This window comes from Solanum lycopersicum, chromosome 11 (assembly GCF_036512215.1).
Source record: "Solanum lycopersicum chromosome 11, SLM_r2.1".
NCBI classification, from domain to species: Eukaryota; Viridiplantae; Streptophyta; class Magnoliopsida; order Solanales; family Solanaceae; genus Solanum; species Solanum lycopersicum.
Genome location: NC_090810.1, coordinates 23,701,695 through 23,709,717, shown reverse-complemented (window position 1 = coordinate 23,709,717; position 8,023 = coordinate 23,701,695).

The window sequence follows — 8,023 nt, the reverse complement described above, 5'->3', positions numbered from 1 at the left end:
AAAAATACTAACACTCAATATCTCAATTTCACATATTAGCTATGAAAAATGAACACAATAGTTTATATAATTCTTTTAGTTAAATTTATATTTATTTAGCGAGATTATCATTCCTCCAATTTTCTACTATATTGAGGAATATGATTACTTAATTTATCACACACAAATTCAAAACATGAACATATAATATCGTCACATACCTGAACTTTTCAAAAATGACAATTAAATTATCATCCTCGCTGTTGTGCTCCAACCCCGAAAGAAATCTTCTCTTCGCATTTGCCCTTTTTGATTGATTTTTAATTTTGACTTCCAGATTATTATTATTGCTCAAAAATATTTATCCAACTTCCTCCATACACATCCAAATCCAACCTTCTGCTTCTCCTTTCACTATCTTTTTTATTAATCTCAAAATTTCAAAGTAGTATTTTTTGTAAAATTAAAGTATAAAATATCCTTAAGATTGTTATAAATTCTTGCAAAAAATATTTTCATCACGAACACTTATTGAATTTTCTAAAGTTTGTACTTCACCACAAACTATTGTAAGAAATTCTCATAGCTTGAGGCGTGTCTTTAAGAATATTTCACCCAGTATGAGTGTATCCCTAGGATTCAACAAGATTTTGTAATATAAAACTAGGAACCAGAAACTAACAAAGATTCAACTAAAAGAAAACCCATCATAAGAATATATCAAGAGAAGAATTGTTTTCTTGTTTTCCCTCTTACTCACCATTAGCAAGAATTAGATCTATATAGAAAATTAGTAACCTCTCAAATATGTGAATGGTTGAAATAGTCAGAAACCATAAAAGACATTGAACACAGTTAATGAATTGAAGGCAATTCATTTCAACAAAAGAAACGTTTTGTAACAATCATACTTTCTCCATCTAAAAAAAATTCTCTATTTCCTTTTTAGTTTGTTTAAAAAAGAATGATGTTTTTTTCTTTTTTGACAACACTTTAACTTTAACTTTCCATGTGACATGTTTAAAACCACAAGATTAAAGAACATTTTGGTACATTTGACATAACTTTAATTTAGAACCACAAGATTAAAAATTCTTCTTTGTTTTGTTAAACTCCGTTCCAAGACCATTCTTTTTGAAACAGAGAGAGTATTATTTATGATGAGAAGTATTTAGGACATAAAATAATATTCTATTTCAAGTATAATAGGAAATAAAATAACTTTTGAGATACTAAAATCATTTTTCCAACAGTTTTTGGGAAATCAAATACTAGTAGAAAAAGAGAGTAGTTGTACAAATACCCAAAAAAGAAGTGTAAATTATATTGTACGGGTCATGGATATTATAAAACTGAGTGAACTGTCAGAATCTATTATACTAACATTTTTGGTCAAAACTACATATTGACTTTTTTGGTCTCTTTTTAATAAGGACAAACTTTTCTTCTCTTTTCCACTTCTGCCCCCAGATTGAACACCAAAGGCCATGTGGTGTGGCTCGAAACATATCATGTTGGAAAGGAAGTGGGAGATGATTGATATTGAATCTATTACTACAACTTAGCCTTATAGGATATTTTTACAACATGAGTTTTGGATCTCAAAGGGAATTGGGATAGACCACTCGCCTTTGAATTAGTTTGCGTATATTAACAACTATCACTCCAGTATTTAGGTGGCTTCTTATGAGGCTCTTTATGGACAAAGGTATAGATCTTCTATTTTCTGGTTTGATGTTTGTGAAGATAAGTTGATAGGATTAGACTTCGTTCCTCAATCCATGTAGAAGGTGAAATTAATCCAAGGTAGGTTGAAAACAACGCAGAGCCGTCATAAATCCGATACAACTAATAGAAGAAGAGATTTGATTTTTGAGTTGATGATTGAATATATTTGAATGTTTCACGTATGAAATGTGTTATGTTATTTGGAAAGAAAGGAAAGCTCAGTCTTTGATACATTGGTCCTTGTAGGATATCCAAGAGAGTTGGTAATGTAGCTCATGAGTTGGCGTTACCGTCAAAGTTAGTAGTAGTCCATCTAGTATTTCACATTTTATGCTAAAGAAGTGTTTGGGATTATACTTCACATATTGTGCCTACCGAGAATCCAGGTATCAAAGACAATGTATCTTATGAGGAAATTTCCGTTCAGAATCTTGATCATCAGGTTCAAAAGTAGAGAATTAATGAGGTTGTATCATTCAAGGCCTTGTGGAGAAATCAGTTTGTTGAGGGGGCTACATGGATGGACGTAGAAGAGATGAAGAAGAGATACCCTCATCTCTTTTCCTCCGAGTTAATTCTAGTCCAAGGTATTAACTCTTTCTAATTTACTTATTCAATTCAATCCCTCCAGCAATGTTTTGAGTTAATAAGTTTTGTGTGTATTTTAAACTAAACTAGGTTGTTGAACATTCTCTTACCCTTTTCATGCTCAGTTCATCCATCATTTGAGGATTAATGATTTCAAGGGGGAGATATTGTAACACTCCAAAAAGTTATAATCTAAAGCCCAAACCATTCTTAAATTGCATGCAAGATCATAACGGGTAATTCCTTTATTTAACATATGTGAAAAATTCAATTATTTAGTGTTGGAATTGATTTTGATATGAATTTAAGTCACAAGAACCCCCCCAGCACAAAATTGAGTTTAAAGCTACCTTATCAATTAAGTTTTGACATAAGATTCTACTTAGTTCAACTTCAAATGATCATATCTCCAAATATATAATTTATTAGGTAGTCCATAACCTATAAAATTGAATACCTTTTGAGTCCTCTTTTCAACGTAACAAAGTTTCTTTCATTTAGAGGTCGACATAAAATGTTATAGCTATTTCACCAAAGACTGTCATATCGGAAAAGTTGACAACAGACTTGATGACAACCATGATAGGTAAATTTTCTATAATTTCATCGTTTCAGTTTTTTTAATGATTACAGGTGAAGAGAAGTGATCTTGGTAAAGGTTTGTAAGGGCCTTCATTAGGCGTGGCTAGGGTTTTGCGATTTTTGATTATTTAAGGATATTTCCGATTTCCCTATCAATTCTAAGCCTAACTCTCGACCTTATTTCGCCTAATTAAATGTATAATCAATGTTAAAACATTATTTTATGTTCTTTTACTCCAAAAAGACTTGATCAAGGATCCATGAGGAGAAAATCTAGGCTTCAAGCATTCTTCAAGTTTCCAATATTTTTGCCAAGAACATTGTTCTTACCAAGTATCTAAATCTATCGTAGTGTTGGAATAGTTTTTCCTCACTCCCTACATTTCTCAAAATTTAGAGAAAGAGTAATCTAGGGTTTTTATTGTGGAATTCGATTATTCTTCAGATAAGTAGTATTGAATTCCAAATTTCTATTTTGTTATTGTTTAGTTGATGTTATCATGTGTTGAGATTCTTAAATTGATTGTTCATGTCTATTTTCCTTCATAAGCTTTATAATTGAGTTATTTATTAAGATATCCTTTTAACCAATCATTCTCTTAAATTGATTTATGACAACAGTAAAGAAGAATTTTGAGCAGAGTTTGAATAGATGTTCATGGAATGAATATAAGGAAACTATTTAAAGTGAGAAAAGAGAAACTTTGATTTTCTAAATTATTTTCTGAGTTCATAGATATTTCAGAGCAAATACCTCTTTCAAGAGAATAATTTAACAATTATCTCAAACCAAAAAATAAGTATGTTTTATAAATTTGAGCATGATATATATATATATATATATATATATATATATATATATATATATATATTATTGGGAGTATTATTGAGCATCGATATGGGGATGCTTTAAGACAATTAAAAATCCTCATAAACCATGTCTTGCCAACATTGATACACATTGATACACTATCATACTTTTTATATTAATCCTTATATCATAGTGGATATACTTACTTGAGAGGTTCTCTACCCCGACATGATATATGATAGTTTTGGCAGTTTGGATAAGATGTTGTATCATCATGTAGCTCATAGAGATAATTATCAGTTAAAGAATCTCCCAATATAGTTAATATCTATTTTAATATATCACTTATTATGTTGAGTGCGACGATGAGTATGTTTTGTAAGATTTAAATTATTTACTCCTTTATTTCTGAATATTCAACTTTCTATTAGTTGTTTTACTTTGGATATACATACTCGTACATTAAATGTATTGATTTCATTAGACATGCAACTTTTATGATGTAGATACATGTTTTCAGGATCATCAACATGCATTTTGTTGAGATCAGTTGGCGCTTTAGTAGCTTTGGTGAGTCTCCTTGAGTTGTATAGAATTTTACATTTGTTTTTACTAGTTGTTATAGTTGTTTCAGGTCTTGTGTCAACATCTATCCTAGTATTAGAGGCTTTGTAGATAGTAAGTGTCGAAAGTCTCTCCGTATTTCCCTTTTATTTTGAGATATTTTGCAAACTATTATATTTATAATATTGAGTACTTTCCGAAATTTTATTTAAGTCTATTTGAGATGTTTTCACAACCCGAGAGCACTGCCAAGTCACGACACATCGTACTCGACCTTGAAGAGGTCTTATAAAAGGTCTTAGAATTCATTCATCACATAGGCCATAATAATAGTGTGGAATCACAACATTTCTCAATAAAACCAACAATAGAAAACTCTTTTATAAAATTAAGAAATATTAAGTCTCATCATAACCATTTTGACACGTCTCAATATCATAGGAACACGAACCTTTACAATCGAAAGGAGCTAATAATAGTCTATTGAAAGGTCATTTAAACATGAAAGCTAGAATATAAACTCCTTGTCCTCAAACATGTGAGGACATATCAATGTGATCTTGAGAAGTCTTATCCCAAGATCCAACTCTAAATAGCTCAATCACTTGCCCGCACCTACACTTTGTAGAAAGACATAGGAAAAGAGTGGGGTTTTAGTAAAGTTAAGTACTCAGTATGATGACCATGCAAACACATGCAAAAAGGGACATTTGTTTGAGATATATGCTTGAATGCTATCTTTGATAAAAATCCATAAAACCACATGTATAATATACATATAATAAGTCACCATGCACATATAAGACAATACCCACATTATCGGCATGCTCAACTATTACTAATATACAACACTTGCACATGCTTGCCAATTAGACCATTATAACACCTCCAAAACGACTTAGGTGAAACTAGGGCCTAATGTGTGTTTCATGAAGTCTTGAATTCCTAAGATGATTCAAAATAATGTTTGAGGAAGTGTCTCAAGATTTTGGTGAAGTTTGAACTCAAACGTCAAGGGACGACCAAGAGGTTCGACGATTAATCACCTATATGCCTTATGTGTTTTCATGTGATTATGAGTGTGTAAAGAGTTTATGAGGACCTTATATGATTGATAATGGTGTTTAGAGTCAGCAGGTTGGGTTTGGTAAGTTTTGGAGGTCAAACGTCCAAGAACGTCCAGTGACGTTCGAAAGATAGTCTTTAGACGCCCTTGTGAGTTTAAATGTGTTTTAGCATGTTACGTGGCTTGTTTGATGTTGAAATTGTTTTTAGATGTTCCTAATACCTATAATTACATGTTTAGAGGTTTAACGTCTAGGTATGACTCCACATAGCACCCACAAGGGGCCTTAGAAGGAGGACCCCGACTTGGAGCTCAACACTGCCAGACAATGGCAATCGACTGCCCCAAACGACGGCCAGTCGACAAGACGACGGTCCGTCAATGGGTGGAGTAGATGGAGCCATGTAGAATTCAGGTATAGTATCTGCATATGCAACCAACTAACCCCATAGACGGGGCGTGGTCTCACCCACGGACCGTCAATGCTAGGGCGTCGATGGTGCTGAAATCTACCAGCTTTTCTGTTAAGGCTTGGTTTTTTTTGGGAAATTCACCCCAAGTCTTATAAAATAGGAGGACAGTTATTTTGGGTGTTTAAAGGTATTTTAAGAGTACATAAGTCATAAAACTCTCATTTAAACCCTAGCACCTAAATCAAAAACCATTCCCTCCCAAAGTTTCTTCAAAAACCTCCATGAGAGCTCAAGGTGAAGATAGATCTTGAAGATGGATCTTCAATGGAGTTTCTTATTCAATTATTATTATATTCTTCTAATAAGGTATAATAGTTCTTCATCTCAGGCTTTCTATCACCTTAGAGTCAATTTCAAAGATGATTTTTAAAGATTTCAAAAAGATGAAAAAGTCCGATTTCTACTTTAAGTCTTGGGATGTTGCATGAAATATTTTCAAACATTAAGATATGATATTATTAATGTATAATTGATGTTTTAAAATGAAATTCTCCATGAACCCTTTACCTTCTCAAATCTCTCAGTTTAACTAAAATATGGGTTATGAGATCATGCTTTGATATTAATGAATTCAAGTGTAGATTGTTATGGGCTTTTGATTCATGTATAGATTATTGATTGGTTTATAGGCTGTTTCCATTTTATCAATTGAGTATTGTATATTCCTAGATCCATTGAATATTAAGTTTATAGACTTGATATTGACTTAATGCTTATGAATTGTAGTGTAGTTTTCTATGAGCTATTGAATGATATAAGAATTATATTCAATTGATGTCTAATTGTTCTTAGATTTATAAATTATATTGAATTGACCTAGATTCATTGAGTATTATAGTTTATGTATTGAATTGATGTTCATGGCCATGGGAAAGGGCCTTATGGTATTGAATTGTATGATGTAGCTTTGGATTGAACAAGTGAGATTGAATGGGTGGGATGCTGCCCTAACTCTCTTAATATTATGCATACTTTTTGTATACAATGATAATTGGTATGGTCCACTTATGGTGGCGGTTCTATGTGAATTGATGTGTCCTTGTGGGCGTTTCTTTATCTATTATGATGATCATGACCTTGTCGGCAACTACTTGAAGTATTCTGATAATTTGTGTAGTTGATTTATATAGAGCATGATCATATCTATCTACAAATGATTAAGTGAAAGTGTGTGTTCTTCTATTGATATTAGGTGATCATGTTAGACTATGACTATGTGCCTATGAGTGTAGTCTTAGAGTTGATGCATGATTGTTCCTATTTGACTCTATAAATCTATGATGGTTATATTGATGATTTTATAGTAATGAATATGATGACATGAAGATGATAAGGGTCATTCCTAAGTGCTTCAAAATATGATATGGTATAAGGAATGTTGTGTCTTGTTTTGGTAGACTTGTGTCCCTTACTTGATACATGTATGAATGATATGTGAATAGGAGATGTCTTGACTAGGTAGGCATAGTGCACCTACGTCATGCATTCATGAATGATATGTGAGACCTTAAATGATGTTAAGAAGTTTATGTACGAAGAAAATATTATGTTATGAATGTTTAACTCAAAGAGCCGTAATGGTATCCTTCATGTAAAGGATGATGGAGTTAGGGTTGATTGGCTGGAACGACATCATATCATCCTTAGGAAAGTCATGATGATTTATCTTAGTCTCCGTTAAAAGGGTAGATCTAGTGGACCTCTTTGGTAGGGTGAATGTGATTGGTTATGAACTATATATGGAACTTTTTCATGTGATCCTTTAATGTCAATTACTGTGTGAAAAGATAGGCTAGCACTGAGTGAGTGTGGTATGGGAAGTAGCTCTACTTGAGAAAGAGACTAGAGTACAATGTAGTTCTAATTGAGAATAAGACTAGAGTGCATAAAAGCCCTCCATATTCCTTAACCATGTGCCTAAATGGGATATGTCCTAGTTCTGCCCTTGGCAAGTAGAACACCCTCATCTGAGTAGGTTAGAACTCCAGATTCCATGTCTAGCTATCATGGTCTATGTCGTTTATTCCCTATTCTCATCATATGTGATACCTTCTAGCATTGGGGAAGTTCTATGAAATTTAGGTGGTGATATGGGACACTATCACACCCGAAGAATACATCCGGGATTCGACCGACGTCGTTAACCTATCAGAGATCAAAGACAAGCCTCTTCTTAGCGTTCATCACAATCATACAGTTAAATTTTGCGGAAAATTAAAAAAAACTTTTAAT